At 41.6% G+C, this 18,936-nt stretch overlaps 1 protein-coding gene across 2 annotated transcripts in view; it reads left to right on the forward strand.

The window, feature by feature from the left end:
* LOC140458192 (protein-methionine sulfoxide oxidase mical3a-like) overlaps positions 1–18,936 on the forward strand; it is a 433,786-nt gene that overhangs the window by 73,501 nt on the left and 341,349 nt on the right. For both annotated transcript variants that reach the window (XM_072552429.1, XM_072552428.1), the window contains exon 2: positions 661–732. The gene's annotated coding sequence lies outside the window, so the exon portion shown is untranslated. The remainder of the gene's footprint in view (positions 1–660; positions 733–18,936) is intronic.

Genomic DNA, 18,936 nt, shown 5'->3' on the forward strand with positions numbered 1-18,936 from the left:
CTCATAATCCATTTACTAACTTTTTTCTCACTTACTTAACCCATCAAAATCTTATGACAACTACGTGTATCCCTCTCACAATTTGCCTTTCCACCTATTTTTGTGTCATCTGGAAATTTGGCTATAGTACACTTGCTGACTTTGTGGAAAGTCATTCATATTTATTGTAAACAGTTGCAGTCCGAGCCCTGATTACTGTGAAATTCCACTGGTTACAGGTCACCAACCTGAAAAAGATCCCCTTACCCCACTTGCTGTACCCTGCTTATTAACCTGTGCCAATGTACAACCTCCAACACTATGGGGTCATCTTCTAACTCAAGTGAGGTATCTTGTGAAATACCTTCTTTAAGTCCACATACAACACATCTACTGGTTTCCCTCTATCCACTCTCGTTAACCTTCCTTAAAAAGCTCTAATTAGTCCAACACAATTTATTGAGTTTTTAAAAAATATTTGTTTTTGTCATCTCGCAGCACAATTCCAGTGTGCACTCATCAAGATAATAAGGACAATCCCAACATAATGGGGAAAATGTGTCCATACTATGTGCAAAAAGCACACTGATTGGTCCAGTCTGTAGAGTTGTTGCCATAAAAAATGCACCAGTTAGTTGGTGACTGACACTAACTGCCATAATTTGTTTAAATTTAAATCAGGTGGCTTCGTTTGGTTGGTCCAGGCTGAGGAATGACAGAAGGGCTGCTGCTTGTTTTGTTCATTTGAATCAGGTACAATGTGTTCATGTTCTTTCTATCTGCAAAGAACAGGGCCTTATGGATAAAAATATGTAGTTTTTAGATCACACATATGCATCACAAGACAAGCACACCTGACCATCTTAAATTGGTTTTCTGCATAATACTGAATACAATCTGGATTATTTAGCAAATACTTTCACAATCACATCTAATGCTGTGAGTGAAATAGTGTTTTACATTCTCTGCATGCTACATGTAATGTGCCAAATTTTGAAATCTGAATCTAACTCCATCATCTCTACCTGGTCTGGGTGCATTTAATCAGAACACGGTCAAGGGAGCTTTACTCTGTATCTAACTGTGTAGCTGTGCCTCTCCTGGGGGTGTCCAATTGGGCAGTGTAATGGGGACAGTGTTGAGGGAGTTTTACTTTTAGCTTAAAAGAGTCGAGGAGGTTTTACACTGTATCCAACCCCTGTGCCATCCCTGTCCAGGGAGTGTATTAGTCCTAAGTCTAAGCACAAGGATTTAATTGCAACTCAGGATCTACTGTGAAGAACATATAAAATAAGGTTTAATTTTTAGTGCCAGATCAATCTAAAACCAAGTCTATACAATTTTTAATTTTGTCCCCTATTCAGCGGATTTCAATTTGAACCTGTTACTGCATGTTACCTGCCAGTGACTAAAGTTCTTTGTTGCAGAACAGTCCATCAAATAGGTCTCTGCGAGATGGGTGAGATACTTGGAATTGATTATCTTCATAATCACTGTCTCACAAGAGTGTGTGGAGCGACAGTAAGATTTCCTTTTAAAAGCAGAGGATGGTAGGATGAAGTACAATTCTCCAGAAATCACTGACCCTTAATCTGGCTTTCAGCTCAATATCATTTTGTATTGGAATGATCCCCAGACCAACTCCATTGCTTTGTAAATCAAATGACTGGTGGTATTTAAGAGCCAGTCCACCAACGTCTACTTGAATGGATTGAGCCAAACATGACAATTTATTCCATCACATCTAATTCTTGAAATTGCCTGTTGGATTCCTGTGTGAACTTTCCTCGGTGTGCACAGTGATTTTCTGGGTGGAACAATTTTTTTTTGCATTTGAACCTTTTCTAGTATTTTCTCCAGATGCAGAGTTTTGCAGCATTTTAATTTTTAGTTAGGAGAATTGTGAAACTAGTTTCAATTTGAATGTATTCAAAGGACTGATCATATGTTGCGGAGTCTGATCTTTCTTTGCAGTTCACTGTTCAGCTTGTTCAATTTTGATGTTCTGTCTGTGCAGTTGAGTGACCACACATTGTCTGACAGCTCACTGAAGACTTTATTCCTAGATTTTAAAACAGTGACTATTTCAACCATCAAATCTAAATATTCTTGCCGGACATTCCCTCACATCAGCATGGAGGATTAGAGTCAAGATTACAGTGGTGCTGGAAAAGCACAGCATCCGCGGAGCAGGAAAATCAATGTTTTGGGCCTAATTCCTGATGAAGGGATTTTGCCCAAAACATTGATATTCCTGCCCCTCGGATGCTGCCAGACCTGCTGTGCTTTTCTAGCACCACTCTAATCTTGACTGTAATCTCCAGCAGATTCAATACTCACTTTCGCCTAGCATTGAGGATTAGGCAGTAAGTAAGGATTTGAGCAGGCAGTGCAGAAGGGCTGTTGCTCACATGAAGTTTAAAATTTTAACATTCCTAAAGTCCATAAGTTTACTGGCTAACACTTGTTTACAGTGGTAATTGACAAAAGAGGAGAAATGAGGAACATTTCTGCAAAATCTGCATTTGTGAAAAATAGCTGGTGCACCATCAGTTATGATGGAAACCAGTTTCTTGATTGGAATAGTTTCTTGAGCATATCTTTGACAATATATCACATGGTGTGTTGTTTAGTAATGTTAAATCTTATGTGATCCAGTGGGAGCAAGCCAATTGGAAACAAAGTTGGCTTTTTAAGAGCAGAGAGAGGGTGCGGTTAGAGGATTGTTTTTCAGACCGGAGGCCTGTGGGCAGTGGTGTGCTACAAGGATTGCTGTAGGTCTACAGTTATTCGTCATTGATATAAATGATTTGGTTGAGACTTTAAGGAGGCATGGTTAGTAAGTTTGCAGATAACGTCAAGTTTGGTGGGTATAGTTGACAGTGAAGAAGGTTATCTGGGAATGTTTTGAGATGTTGGTCTTCTGGGTCAGTGGGCTGAGTGAGGAATGGTAGATGGAGTTTAATTTAGATAAATGCAAAGTATTGCATATTGGTGGGTCAAACCAGGGCAGGACTTGCAGAGTCAATGTTAAGGCCCTGGGGAGTGTTATTTAACAAAGAGATCTTGGGGGACAGATTCATAGCTCCTTGAAAATGGACTTGCAGATAGACATATGGTGAAGAAGGTTTTGGAATGCTTGCTTTCATCAGTCAGAGCATATAGCATAGGAGTTGGAACATCTTGTTGTGGCTGTACAAAATACTGGTGAGGCCATGTTTGGAGTACTGCGTGCAGTTCTGGTTGCCCTACTATCAAAAGGGTATTAACAAACTGGAAAGGGTGCAGGAAGGATTTACTAGAATGATACCTGAACTGGAAGGTTTGAGTTATAAAGAGGGATTGGATAGGCTAGGACTTTTTCCTCAGGAGTGGCCTTTAAGGAGGTCTATAAAATCAACAGACAGGAGGGTTCCCTCCCAGTTGGGGAACACTTCAGTGGTCCAGGACATTCAGCCTTGGACCTTCGGGTGACCATCCTCCAAGGTAGACTTCGGGACAGGCAGCAGAGGAAAGTGGCCGAGCAGAGGCTGATAGCTAAGTTCGGTACCCATAGGGAGGGCCTCAACCGGGACCTTGGGTTCATGTCACATTACAGGTGACCACCATTGCACTATACACGCACACAGATACTCCTACACACACACAGGCACTCCTGGACACACATACACACGGACACACATACACATAGACACACACACACACACATATAGACACGCATACGGACACCCACACACACCCTCACAGACACTCATACTCCCACACTCTCACATGCACCCCCTCACAGACTTAAGACACTCTGCACTCACTACACACACATATACACTTTCTCACACTCACAAACCCCAACCCAGACAGACAGAGACACACACACAGACAGACAGACCCACATGTACACATATGTTTTGTGGGGTGAATTTGTACTTGCAGGGTTACATTGTACTTTGCTCTAAAACTGCATGCATTCATGTTGAACTCTGAGCTCAAAAACTGCATGAATTTATGTAAAACTCTATTATCTCACTTTTTAGATTAGAAACAATCTAAACATCATGCATAGACAGAGAACACAGGGGGCTAACACCTTCAACATATTGTTTAGCTATCACCATTGTTAACAGCTAACCCGAGAATGCAACCTTTTTTTAAAAAAAGGTTTTGTGATTTACACATGAAAGAAGTGAAACTATCACTGTATTCTAACAGATGAAAGGCTTAACAGACAATCAGTTTTTCAAAGTATAATTTCAGTTACATCACACTGTAAATTTTTGCTATAAATTATGTGTTAGAATTGAGCCCTCCACTACCACCTGATGAAGGAGCGTCACTCCGAAAGCTAGTGTGCTTTCAATTAAACCTGTTGGACTATAACCTGGTGTTGTGTGATTTTTAACTTTGTACACCCCAGTCCAACATCGGCATCTCCAAATTATAAAATCAGTGGAGGCACAGATAAGGAAGATAGCCAACAGCTTTTCCCCATGGCGGGAGCCTAACACGAGAAGGTATAAGTTTAAGGTGAGAGTGGAGAGTTACAAAAGGGTCCAGAAGGGCAATTTCTTTCACCCAGAAAATGGTGAGAGTCTGAAACAGGTTGCTAGAGGTCGTGGTGACAATGAGTATAATTTGGTTACTTAATAAGCATTTCAACAGATACATGGTTGGGATAAGTGTGGAGGGATAATTGTGAAAACTGGGCGGCATGGGCAGATTGGGTTGAAAGGTCTGTTTCCATGTTGTAGAACTCTATGAATCATGTACCTTTTTGAATTTGTTGCAGGTATCATCACCCTGTTGTCTCTTAAGTTTTGTCATGTCGTGATGTTAAAAAAACGCGCACACAAAATCATCTGGTTTGTGTCGGTCATGTCAATGGATTGAACTGCTATTAGAAGCATTCACAATCTTTCAAGTTCTGCTGTAGTTGCTGAGACATGTCTTTGGATACACATCCATTTGTCGTGCTGCTACGAACAAATCAAATGACTGCCATTATTATTTGTTCTTTGTCCTTGAAGTCTTTGAAGAAAAAGTCAATGGCTGCAGTCACTGGTTCTTCATTTATTTTGCCATCTGTGAAGGATTTCTTGTGCTTTGCCAAATGGTGGCAAATACAAAGTGATGCTTTAGCGCAGATCTTACCTATTTCCGTTCATTTGGAAAAATGGTAGTTTGAGTTTTAACACGACCTTCAGTAAGTCAGCTTTCTTCATGTTATTTGACAGTAAACTATCCTTGAATTTACTGTGCATTGTTGTGTGGTGCCATTCTATACTCCCATTCTTACTTAGCTTTCATGAAAATAAGGTAAACACTTTTCAGTTGTGCACAGAAATGGGTTGCACTTCAGAGGGTCAGTGTGGACTTGTTGGGCTGAAGGGCCTGTTTCCACACTGTAAGTAATCTAATCTAATCAAAGTTAATTTACACATTCTACCTGGACTTTGAACATTTTTGGTTTCTGTTCAGTTGGTCCAGGCCCATCAATCATCATTATTGCTTGACCTTATAGTTTGTGCTGTCATTCTGACACAGGTCTGTGTCTGGATCTGTGCCTCTGGAACAACCAGAATGTTACTGGCTGCTTTCAAGAGTGGAGAGATGGCAGGTCATTCCTGGAGCTCCTGGTCGGCTTCTACTGCTCAGACATTGGGTGGTGGGGGACAGCGGAGATCCTGTAATTTTTCTTTGTCCTGCACGGACTTGCTAGACAAACAGCTGAAGGAAAAACACTGCAGGTCTACAGAGAATGGATGGAGGAGTAGGTCTAGCTAAACTACTCTCACACAGAGTCTGCATGTACACGATGGGCCGAATAGCCTCCTATATTTCTAGTACTGTAACATACTGCTTCATGCCAGTTTCTAGTATATTTCTAAATTGTTTGTTTGCAATGCCACCTTAAAACTGACTTTACCCTGCAATAATTATCCGCTGGACCAATCTGAAACATGATATAACAAACTGGAAAAGCTTGTTAAGAGACCATTCAAGCCCGTGTAGGTACAGTCCTCTTTCAAAGCGGGATCTCTTGTGGGCTTGAGACCCACTCCTATCCCACAGTCCTGCAAATGCTCTTCTTTCTTAAGTGTATACTCATTGTATAGAATGTAATCAAGGCCATTGACAGTCTGCACAGAAGAGATCTGATATTTCTCAAACAGGTTTGATATTCCCGAGAAACTTGCAAAATTGATAACTCCCTTTTTTTTTCGTTGTTGCACAGCTTTCTGAAGCAGGAATCATGTAGTAACAGGATGATTGAGTTGTGTTTGTGGTGAGGGAATGTGGCTGGATGTCAAGATCGACTATCAGACACTCTGCGGTCGCAGTTGACAATGACTTGCACCATAAGCTCTTGTGTAATAACCTTTGATCTGGGCACCTTATCAAATGTTTTGGAAATCCAAGTACATCCACAGGTTCCTCTTTACCGACTTTGCTTGTTACTTATTACATCCTCATATAATTTGAACAAATTATTGTCATTTCCACTGTGTCTCAAACACCATCTCTAAGATCCAGGATGATCAGGGTTCATCCAGATTAAGATAATTATTGTTTTATAAACTTTGATTTTTTTTTACCAATATCGAGTTAGCCTTCTAGGTCTTGCTTACTTTTCCAAAGTTAAAACTCACACAACACCAGGTTATAGTCCAACAGGTTTATTTGGAAGCACTAGCTTTCGGAGTGCTGCTCTTTCATCAGGTGGGGCAGGATACATGCAACACAATTTCTCGTACAAGATCAAAGTGTCATACAACTGATGTGAGTATTAGACAAACCTAGATGGCTGTTAAGTCTTTAATCACTTGCAATGGGGATGCAGGTTTTGATTGATTAATAGGTAAATCCCAGAATTTACACATTAATCAGCCAAAACCTGCATCCCCATTCTGAGTGAATAAATATCTTTTATTATCAATTCTGTGTCGTATGTATCCTGCCCCACCTGATGAAGGTGCAGCACTCCGTAAGCTTGTACTTCCAAGTAAACTTGTTGGACTATAGCTCAGTTTCATATGATTTTAACTTTGTCCACCACCGTTCAACACTGTTCACATCATGAATTGTTCAAAAGTAATAGACATCGCTCTGACACGCACTCATCAAACTTTTCCACCCATTCAGTTTCATCCCTTCCAGTTTCAAAATGCACGGCCTCCTGATGATTTCCCTTTGCCTTATTTGTGCTAATCCACAAATTTCATTTGTATAGAATTCTAAAAGAATAGTTAAGCATGGGTTCATAAAGGGCAGGTGATGCTTAACTAATCTTTTGGAATTCTAAAAGATATTACAAGCGCAGTAGACAGAGAGGACCCAGTAGATGTGGTGTACCTAGATTTCCAAAAGGTCTTCGACAAGGTGCTGCATAAGATAAGGATGTTACGGCATGGATAGAGAATTGGTTGACTAACAGTAAGCAAAGAGTGGGGATTAGTGAGTGCTATTCTGTTTGGCCATCGATGATTAGTGGTGTGCCTCAGGGATCAGTGCAACAACGAAAAAAAAGGGAGTTATCAATTTTGCAAGTTTCTCGGGAATATCAAACCTGTCTGAGAAATATCAGATCTCTTCTGTGCAGACTGTCAATGGCCTTGATTGCATTCACAATTTATATAGATGATTTGGAGTTGGGGACCCACATGTGGTTTGTCAAAGTTTGTGGATGACATAAAGATGAATAGCAGAGCAAAATGTACAGAAGGGAGTGGACAAAGCTCTGGCAGATGGGCTACAATGTTAATAAATATGAAGTCATCCATTTTGATAGGAATAACGGTGAAAAGGACTAGTACCTGAATGGTAATAAGTTGCAGCATGCCGCTGTACAGAGCACCTGGGATCCTTGTGCATGAATCACAGAAGGTTGGTCTGCTGGTACAACAAGTAATTAGGAAGGCAAATGGAATTTTGTTCTTCATTGCTAAAGGGGTTGAGTTTAAAAGTAGGGAGGTCATGATGCAGCTGCTTGGTTGTTTGTGAGACCACACCTGGAGTACTGTGTGCAGTTGTGATCTCCTTCCATGAGAAGGGATGTACTGGCACTGCAGGGGGTGCAGAGGAGGTTCAGTAGGTTGATTCTGGAGTTGAGGGGGGTTGGCTCTCGAGGAGAGACTGAGTAAACTGGGATTGTGTTCACTGTAATTCAGAAGAATGAGGGGGGATCTTATAGAAACATATAAAATTATGAAGGGAATAGATAGACTGGGAGGGGCAGGTCAAGGGCATAGTCTCAACATTAGGGGGAGCAGTTTTAGGACTGAATTGAGAAGGAATTTCTTCATCCTGAGGGTTGTAAATCTGGGAATTCCCTGCCCAGTGAAGGCTTCCTCTGTCAATGTTTTTAGAGCTAAGATAGATTTTTTTTTGAACAATGAAGGAATTAAGGGTTACAGTGAGAGGATCGGTAAGTGGAGCTGAGTCCACGAAAAGACCAGCTATGGTCTTATTGAGTGGCAGTGCAGGCCAGAAGGGCCTGATGGTCTACTCTTGCTCAGTGTTCTTATGTAAACTTCACATACACTTTATCAGATAGTCTCCCAATTTGTTCTTGATGTTGCTATAAGATCCATGTTATCAACAAATCACAATTGTTTGTTTCAAATCTTGTTGTATGAGAGGACTCCTTCAAAATCATAAGATAGATGCAGTAGGATTCATTATTGTTCCATTGCTAGGTTGAATGAATCAGACAGAAGTTACATCCTTCATTCACCCAAACTGAGCTCTTCTGTTGGTTTTAAAACAGCTCGAACACTGCAGGAGTTTGTTATAGCTTTCTATCAGTTTCACAAGTTTCCTGGGGATATCATACTGTTTAAGAAATGTCAGATGTTTTCTCTATGCAGACTGTCAATAGCCTTGATTACATTCTATAAATAAATATTACTTGGAATCTTAAGAAGGAAAAAATATTGCAGAACTATGGGATAGGACTGAGTCTCAAAGTACTGTATACCTCTTTCATAGAGGCCTTCACAGATGCACTGGGCTGAATGGTCTCCCTCAAAGATGTGTCATTTCATAAAGTTGTTGCTACATAAAAAGAAAAATATTGCATTTCCTACATTTCTCAGAAACTTGTCTTATCAGTAACAGTTAATGTGTTGAACCATTGTGTTCTCCATACAGTATCACTCCTCCATATCTCTTTATTGTTGTCTCAGTACATACTCTTCCATGTAAATGCAGTGAGCTGGTTCTTCTGTAATTTCTGCTTTTGCACTGCTCACATTTTTTTTTTAAACAGCTGATTTTATTGTATCTCCCCAGACTTCGAGATATTTGCTCTTTTCGGTTACGTTGTTAGACAAGCTTTCCATCGCTTTCGCAGGATGTTTCTCATCATCCCCTGCAATGTTCTGCAGTTATATTTGCAAACCCTAAGAGCCTTTTTCACCTCAAACTATCTTTAATTTTCTTCCAGGAAATCCAGCACTGATTCTGCTCCAGTTGGACAATGGGTAGTTTCTCTTGAACAGATTCATCTGCATCCTCAAAACTGTCTCTTCACTGCTTTCTCTTAATGTATTGGTCTTTAATTACGGACCATTTGGCCTGTTCAACTGCTGTTACTTAACATTTGCAAACCTACTGAGTTCTCTTACCATCTGACAGTCTGTGTTTTGTCTCTGTTAGATTAGTTCACATGTCGGTGCAACATCGAGGGCGCTGTATTATTCTATCTTCTATGTTCTATGAATGGATGTTTTACACTGGTTGTTTTTTCCAGGTATTTCTGTCTCTTTTAGTTTTCCTTCTTTTCGTTAGTTTTTTGTACGCGTTAAACATTTTTAAAAAGACTTTCATCAATTCCAAGACTACCTTGATGCATATTTCTGTTTCCTCATGTTGTTTTTGACATGCAGTCTCATTTCTGCTGTGCTTGATATAGCGTGTGAGATATGTCTTCAGTTACACTCATAGAGTCTTACAGCACAGAAACAGACCCTTCGGTCCAACCAGTTCATGCTGAACATAATCCCAAACTAAACTAGTTCCACCTGCCTGTTCCTGACCCATATCCCTCCAAACTTTTCCTACTATGTGTTTTATGTCCAAATGTCTCTCAAACATTGTAATTGTACCCACATCCTCCACTTCCTCAGGAAGTTCATTCCACATGCAAACCACCCTCTGTGTAAAAGAAATTGCCCCTCTTGTCTTTTTTTAAACCTCTCTCCTGTCACCTTCAAAATGTACCCCCGTGTCTTGAAATCCCCCATCCTAGGGAAAACGGAACGACCATTAACCCTATCTATACCCCTCATTATTTCATAAACTTCTATAAGTTTCCAGCTTCTCTTTATGACTCAAACTTTCCATACCTGGCAACAGCCTGGTTAATCTCTTCTGAATCCACTCCAGTTTCATAATATTCTTCCTATAACTGGGCAAACAGAACTGGACACAGTATTCCAGAAGAGGCCTTACCAACATCCTCAACATGACTTCATACTCCTTATCTCCAAAATAGTGTTTAGCCTGTTTTAGATATTAGATTCTGTCAGATTATTCAGAGCCCAGACTTTTATCTGGAAGTCCTTTCCAACAATTTTCATTCTCAATATCCCCATAGCTAAAATCAAAGTACTGATCAGATCTGTCATCAGCCGAAAGCATCTGCTCAACAGCATCTTGATAGTGACTTTCTTCTCTATCTATCAGGTAAAATTAACTCAAGTTTATGATTTTCTTTGATATAAAAGTGTTTTCTGTAATTGGACCAAAAGTTAACTGATGTCTTCCCCAAATCCCAATTTCCTTATGTCTCCAACTGACATGCTGCTTTCACAATGAGCTATCACATGAGCAGCTAGGAGGTTTTGAGCTGCTTCTGTTCCAGTTTTATGGGAAGTATCTATCATATGCTGCTGGTCTAAATACTTGGACCATTTGGACTTTACTCCAGAATCAAGCTTTCAGGAAAGGAAGGATATGTGGTTGAAATTCACGTGTGATTAACTTGCTGTTGGTTCACCATGAATGTAACCCTTGCCTCATGAAAACCAGCTACCATCCCTGATATTAAAAACTTGCTCACATTATAGGGAAACTTATCCTTACCATTACTTTAGCCTTGGCCAAGCCGGAACAAATCTTTCAGAATCTTTAGAAGATAATCTTTAGAAGATGGCTAACTAATGAAAGACAGAATGGGATAATGGGATATTTTTAGGTTGGGAACCTGGAGTGCCACTAGTGGGGGAGACAATGATTTACAATAGATATTCATGACTTGAATGAGGAAAGTTAATGTACTATCACCATGTGGGCTGCAGTGGTTTAAGAAGGCAGCTCACCCACCACCTTCTCAAAGGCAACTAGAGTCAGATCAGCCAGTGAGGCCCATGTCCCACAAGTGAACATAAAAAAAAAGGTTGTGGATGTTACAAAAATAATTGAGGAGCCAAGAAGTGAGGATGACACAGACTCTGCAGAGGGATTTAGACAAAAAACTTAGCAGGCAGAATATAATGTGAGATTTTGCACTTTGGCAGGAAGAATAGAGGAACTGAATATTATCTAATTGGAGAACAATTGCAGAAAGCTACAGAAGAGAGAGATTCGGGAGTCCTTGACCATGAGATTCAAAAGGCTAGCATCCAAGTTCAGCAAGCAGTATGGAAGGCGAGTGTAATGATGGCCTTTATTTCAAAGAAAAGTAAATGTTAAAGTAGGGACATTTTGCTAAAACTATTCAGATCAGAGCTGGAATACTGTGAACTGTTCTGGATCCCTTATCTAAGGAAAGATATATTGGCATTGGATAGATAGAATCATACAGTACAGATCCCTTTAGTCTATTGGGTCTGTACCACCAAAAACACACTCCTAGCCACACTAGGGCTATCTTCTCACACTCGGCCCACAGTGTCGAATGTTATGACACTTCAAGTACTCATCCAAGTACTTGTTAAAGGTTGTGAAGTTTCCTGCCTCAACTAACCTCCCAGACAGGGCATTCCAGATTCCCACTACCTTCTGGGTGAAAAAAATACATTCCCCAAATCCCCTCTAAACCTCTTGACTTTTCCTTTAAAATTATTGGCCCCTTTCACTAAGAGGAGCAGCTGCTTTCTATTTACTCTGTCCATGCCCCTCAAAATCTTAAACTCCTCTATCAGTTTCCTCCTCAATCTTCTCTGCTCTAAAATATAAATCCGAGTTTACCCGGCCTCTCTCCGTAGCTGAATTGCTCCATCCCAAACAACGCCCTGGTGAATCCTCTCTGCGTCCCATCCAGCTCAATCATATCCTTCCTATCGTGTGGTGATCAGAACTACACTCAGTACTCCAGTTGTGGCCTAACGGAAGTTCTGCATAGTTCCAGCATAATCTCCCTGCTCTTATAATCTATATATATGGTGGGCGGCACGGTGGCACAGTGGTTAGCACTGCTGCCTCACAGCGCCTGAGACCCGGGTTCAATTCCCGCCTCAGGCGACTGACTGTGTGGAGTTTGCACATTCTCCCCGTGTCTGTGTGGGTTTCCTCTGGGTGCTCCGGTTTCCTCCCACAGTCCAAAGATGTGCAGGTCAGGTGAATTGGCCATGCTAAATTGCCCATAGTGTTAGGTAAGGGGTAAATGTAGATGTAGGGGTATGGGTGGGTTACGCTTCGGTGGGTCGGTGTGGACTTGTTGGGCCGAAGGGCCTGTTTCCACACTGTAAGTAATCTAATCTAATCTAATACCCCGACTGATAAAGGCAAGTATCCAAATGCCTTTTTAACTACCTTATAACCTGGCCTGCCACCTTTAGGGATCTGTGGACAAGTACTCCAAAGATTTCCCTGTTCCTCTGAGCTTCCAAGTATCCTCCATTCACTGAGTACTCTTTGTTTTGATAATTCTTCCAAAGTGCAAAGAGGAATCCAGAGCATGTTCACTGGACTGATGGAGGGACTTCCTTATGAGAAAACGTTGAGTAGGTTGGACCAGTATTTATCAGAATTCGGAAGGATGCATAAAATATGGATTACGTGCACACTATATGGAAAGGAGAAAGTGAGGACTGCAGATGGTGGAAGTTGAAGTGCCTCAGGCAGAGGAGATGACCTGTAGGAGAGAGAGATTCACTGAGATCCATGTGGAAGGAGGAAGAGAACTTCTCCAAGGTGTGCAGCCTTGGAAAAGGCTTATTGGAAAGGCAAGGACTGATTAGCTATAGACAACATGGCTTTGTGTGTGGGACATCATGTCTCACAAACTTGATTGAGTTTTTTGAAGAAGTAACAAAGAGGATTGATGAAGTCAGAACAATAGAAGTGATCTATATGGACTTCAGTTAGGCATTTGACATGGTAGACTAGTTAGCAAGATTCGATCACACGGAATCTTAGAATTTGGATACGGAACTAACTCAAAGATAGAAGAAGGGATTGTGATGGAGGGTTGCTTTTCTGGCTGGAAGCCTGTGACCAGTGATGTGCCACAAGGTTTGGTGCTGGGTCCACTGCGTTTTGTCATTTATGTAAATGATTTGAATGTGAGCATAGGAGGTGTGGTTAGTAAGTTTGCAGCTCACACTAAAATTGGAAGTTTAGTGAACAGCGAAGAAGGTTACTGCAGATTACAACGGGATCTTGATCAGATGGGCCAATGGGCCGAGGAGTGGCAGATGGAGTTTAATTTATATAAATGCAAGGTGGTGCATTTTGGGAAAGCAAGTCAGAGCAGGACTTACACACTTAATGGTAAGGTCCTGGGGAGTATTGCTGAACAAAGGGCCCTTAGAGTGCAGGTTCATAGCTCCTTGAAAGTGACGTTGCAGGTAAATAAGATAGTGAAAAAGATGTTTGGTATGCTTTCCTTTATTGGCCAGAGTATTGAGTACAGGAGTTGGGAGGTCATGTTGCGGACGTACAGGACATTGGTTAGGCCACTATTGGAATACTGCATGCAATTCTGGGCCCCTGCTTTAGGAAGGATGTTGTGAAACTTGAAAGGGTTCAGAAAAGATTTACAAGGATTGGCGGGGGGTTGAGCTATAAGAAGATGCTGAATATGCTGGGGCTGATTTTCCTGGAGCTCGGAGGCTGAGGGGTGACCATAGACAGGTTTATAAAATGATGAGGGGCACGGATAAGATAAATAGACAAGGTATTTTTCCCACGAGTGGGGAGGTCTAAGACTAGAGGGCATAAGTTTAAGGTGAAAGGGGAAAGAATTAAACCGGACCTAAGGGGCAGATTTTTCATGCAGAGGTTGGTGCATGTTTAGAATGAGGTGCCAGATGAAGTGGTGGAGGCTGGTACAATTACAACACTTAAAAGGCATCTAGATGGGTATATGAATAAGAAAGGTTTAGAGGGATATACGCCCAATGCTGAAATATGGAAGTAGATTTATTTAGGATATCTGGTCAGCATGAACAAGTTGGACTGAATTGTCTGTTTCCATGCTATACACTTCCATGACTCTAGTATGTATTTATGCAGCGCTTTTAACATCATAACTCGCCTCAAGGTGGCTCAGATGAACATTCTAAATAAAGTTTGATACCAAGCTACACAAGAGATATTGCAGAAGGGTTTGGCAGTACAGGACAAGAGATGGATATCACTTAGAATGGTTAAAATCAGGGATGTTGGAGAGGTGAGAATTAGAGGCTAGAATTTTTCCAAGAGGCAAGTGACACTGCAGAAGATAAATGAGTCAGGCCGTGAGGGATCTGTGGAAGGATTTGAAAACAAGAATGAGAATTTTAAAATTAGAATGTTGCTCAGTAAGCACAGGTAATGGGGGGAGAATGGGACTTGGTGTGACTTGCTACATGGGCAGCAGGTTTGGATGGTCTGAGGTGATGGGGGGTACAATGTGGGAGACTAGATGGGAGTGTGTGGAAATAATTGGGTTTAGAAGTAATGAAGCTACGAGTGAAGATTTCAGCAGAGACTATGTTGAGATGCACCAAGTTGAATGCTTGGAATCGATGTTCCTAGTGATGGTACAGGTAATGCTAAAGATGAGACTGAAGCTTTTCCAAGGATCTTCAGCCAAATGTCAGCTTCCAGAAGTCCTCAGTAACACAGTTGCCAGTCTTCAGTCCACATGATATCTAAAAACGGTTGAAGCCCTGTGTACTGCAAAGACTACAGGCCCTGACAACATTCCAGCAATAGTATTGAAGACTGTAAAATCATGAGGGGCATGGGTAGGATAAATAGACAAGGTCTTTTCCCTGAGGTGGGGGAGTCCAGAACTGGAGAGCATAGGTTCAGGGTGAGAGCGGAAAGATATAAGAGCAACCAAAGGGGCAACGTTTTCACGCAGAGGGTGGTGCGTGTATGAAATGAGCTGCAAGAGGAAGTAGTAGAGGCTGCTGCAATTACAGCATTTAAAAAGCACATGGATTTGGATAGGAAGGGTTCAGAGGCATATGGGACTATATTCGATTAGAATATCTGGTCAGCATGGGCCAGTTGGATTGAAGGGTCTGTTTCCGCTGAACTATGGCTTGCGTTCCAGAACTTGCCACTCCCCTAGCCAAGCTGTTCTGATACAAAATGAAATACTGGCATTGACCCAACAGTTTGTAAATTGTCCAGCTATGTCTGGAAATCCAACTTGTCCAAATACCCCCCAAACAGTCTACTGTCTACAGACTAGAGTCAGGAGTGTATTGGAAACCTCTCCACTTGCCTCGGTGGCTGCAGCCCCAATATTTTTTTAAAATCGCAATATCATCCAGGACAAAGCAGCTTGTTTAATTGGCATCCATCCCCACGGCCTTGAATGTTCATTCCTTCCACCAATAGTAGCACTGTATGCCATCTACAGGAAGCATTGCAGAAATTCACCAAAGCTCATTTGATTACACCTTCCAAACCTGCAACCACAACCATCTGTAAGGGCAACAGATACATGGGAAGCCCATCACCTTCAAGCTTTTATCCAAGCCATTCACCATCCTGACTTTGAAATATATATATCACTATTCCTTCACTACTGTTGGATCAAAATGCAGTAATTCCTTCTTGAACAGCTTGATTGGTCTACCCCAGTAAGGTTCTGCAAGGTTCTAAAAAGCAGTTGACAACCACCTTTTAATGGGGTTTAAGAATGGCTATGAATTGCTGTATGCCCTCACCTGTGTTACTCACCATCAATAAATGAATTAAACCAAAAATTAAAAAATATGATACCAGAGCCTCATCCCATTATGAAGATTGTGTCAGACTGTTGCCAGGGGGAAGGATGGAGTTGGTTGTAAGGGAACAGAGTTTGGAGTGGCGACTGAAGACAATGGCTTCAATTTTCCTAAACGTTAATTGGGGGAAATGTCTGTACTTGGGCAGGCAGTTAGACAATTTAGAGACAGTGGGATGGAGAGATGGTAACTGCTTTTGGATGATGTTTCTAATAGGAAATATGGAATTGAGAATTAGGAAGGAGATAAAGATCAATCCTTGGGGGACACAGGGTGTGGACACAGGAGGAGAAACCTTTGTCTTAAGTCTGTGGCTATGATTAGACTGATAAGAAAGGACCTGGGAGGGAGCAGTCTCAGTCAGCTGGATGCAAATGGAGAAGGGTTGGAGGAGGATGGTGTGTGCATACTATCAGAGGCAGGTTGAGAATGATAAGGGCAGAAGGTCCACTTTTGCAATACCCTCCCTGTATACTTTGATTCTCTGAGAGACTAAACAATTATCTATCTCAGAATTCAGTCCAGTGAATGACAGGACATCCAAAAACCTCTGGGATTGAAAATTCCAATGAATGGGGATGTTTGCTGATGATTGCAGAGTGTTCAGCACTATTCGTGACTCCTGAGATACTAAAACAGACCATGCTCAAATGCAACAAGATCTGGACAATATCCAGGCTTGGTCTGACAAGTGGCAAGTAACATTCACAGCACACAAATGCCAGACAATGACCATCATCAATAAGACACACTCTAACCACCATCCCTTGACATTTAATGGTATTACCATCACTGAATCCCCCACGATTTGGAGATGCCGGTGTTGGACTGGGGTGTACAAAGTTAAAGATCACACAACACCAGGTTATAGTCCAACAGGTTTAATTGGAAGCACACTCGCTTTCGGAGCGATGCTCTTTCAATCACCTGATGAAGGACTGTCGCTCCGAAAGCGAGTGTGCTTCCAATTAAACCTGTTGGACTATAACCTGGTGTTGTGTGATTTTTAACTTTGAATCCCCCACTGTCAACATCCTTGGGGTTACCATTGACCAGAAACTCAACTGGACTCACCACATAAACATAGTGGCTACAAGAGCCGGTCAGAGACTAGGGATACTGAGGTGAGTAACTCACCTCTTGACACCCCACAGTCTATCCACCATTGGCATGGCACAAGTCAGGAGTGTAATGGAATATTCTCCACTTGCCTGCATGGGTTTGGTTCCAACAACACTTAAGAAGCTTGACACCATCTAGGACAAACCACATCTGCAAATATTCAATCCCTTCACCAGTGCACAGTAGCAGCAGTGTGTACTATCTCTAAGATGCACTGCAGAAATTCACCAAAGATCCTTCGACAGCACCTTCCAAACTCATGACCACTTCCATCTAGAAGGACAAGGGCAGCAGGTACTTGGGAACAACACCACTTGCAAGTTCCCCTCCAAGCCACTCACTACCCTGACTTGGAAATGAGATCACCTCTCATAAACTCACATGAGTATCAGCCAATTTACTCAACATCTTTTTGTGGGATATTCCTGTCTTCGCAGAGATCCGTCTAGCAAATTTCGTTGTATCACCTCCAATGCAAATGTAACCTTTCTTAACTATGAAGACCAGAACTGCACATGTCTGCCATAGGGAAAGGACTCTCACAATCTAACCTATCTGTACCTCTTATAATTTTGTATATCTCAGTCAAATTCCCCTTAGCCTCCTCTGCTCCAAGGAAAACAAACTGAGCCTATCCAATCCCTCCTCATAACTGAGGCTTTTCATCCCAAGCAACATCCTGGTGAATCTCCTCTGTACTGTCTCCAGTGCAATCATGTCCCAATTGTGTAGCAACCAAGACTGCACATAACATTCCATCTGTGACCTAACTAATATTTTATAACGTTGTAAGAAGATTTCCTCACTCCTATGTTCTGTGTCCCGGCTAATGAAGGCAAGCACTCTATTCATTACCCTGTTGAATGTGCTGATACCTTTAGGAACCTATCGACTTGTACACCAAAGTCCCTTTGTTCCTCAATACAATTGAGGGACCCCTACCATTGATTGTGTACATCTTCCCTTAGTAGGCCTCCCAAAACGCATCACCTTGCACTTATCATGACTGGATCTGCGATTGCCCTGCCCAATTTACCAGCTAATCAATATCACTCTATAACCTGAGACTATCCCCCTTACTACCAACAATACCACCAATTTTTGTGCCACCTGAAAACGTTGTAATTTTACCTTTTATATTCATGCAGTTCACAAACAAACATGACAAATGACAAGCGTCTCAGCACCGATACCAGAGGTGCAGTGCTGGTCACAGACTTCTAGTCACAAAGACAACCCTCCACCATCACCCTTTACCTCCCATTTGCAAGCCAAATTTGGATCCAGTTTGCCATCTTGCCTTAGATCCCATGGGCTCTTACCTTTTTGGGCCAGTCTTCCATGGGGGACCTTGTTAAAGGCCTTATTGAAGTCTAAGTAAACCACATCAACTGCTCAACCCTCATCAATATATTTTGTCACCTTTTCAAAAATCTCAACTAAATTAGTCAGCGCAGTTCTTCCTTTAAAAAAAATTCTGTGCTCTGTATCCATGATCAATCCCTACCTTTCCAAGTTTTGGTTAATCATGTCCATCAGAATTTTTTCCAATAATTTCCCGACCACTGCTGTCAGACTAATTGGTCTGTATTTACCTGCTGGTTTTCCTGATAAAAGGAACCACGTTAACTATCCTCTAGTAATCTGCACTTCATCTGTGACCAGTGAA

Source organism: Chiloscyllium punctatum, chromosome 32, assembly GCF_047496795.1.
Source record: "Chiloscyllium punctatum isolate Juve2018m chromosome 32, sChiPun1.3, whole genome shotgun sequence".
Lineage (NCBI taxonomy): Eukaryota > Metazoa > Chordata > Chondrichthyes > Orectolobiformes > Hemiscylliidae > Chiloscyllium > Chiloscyllium punctatum.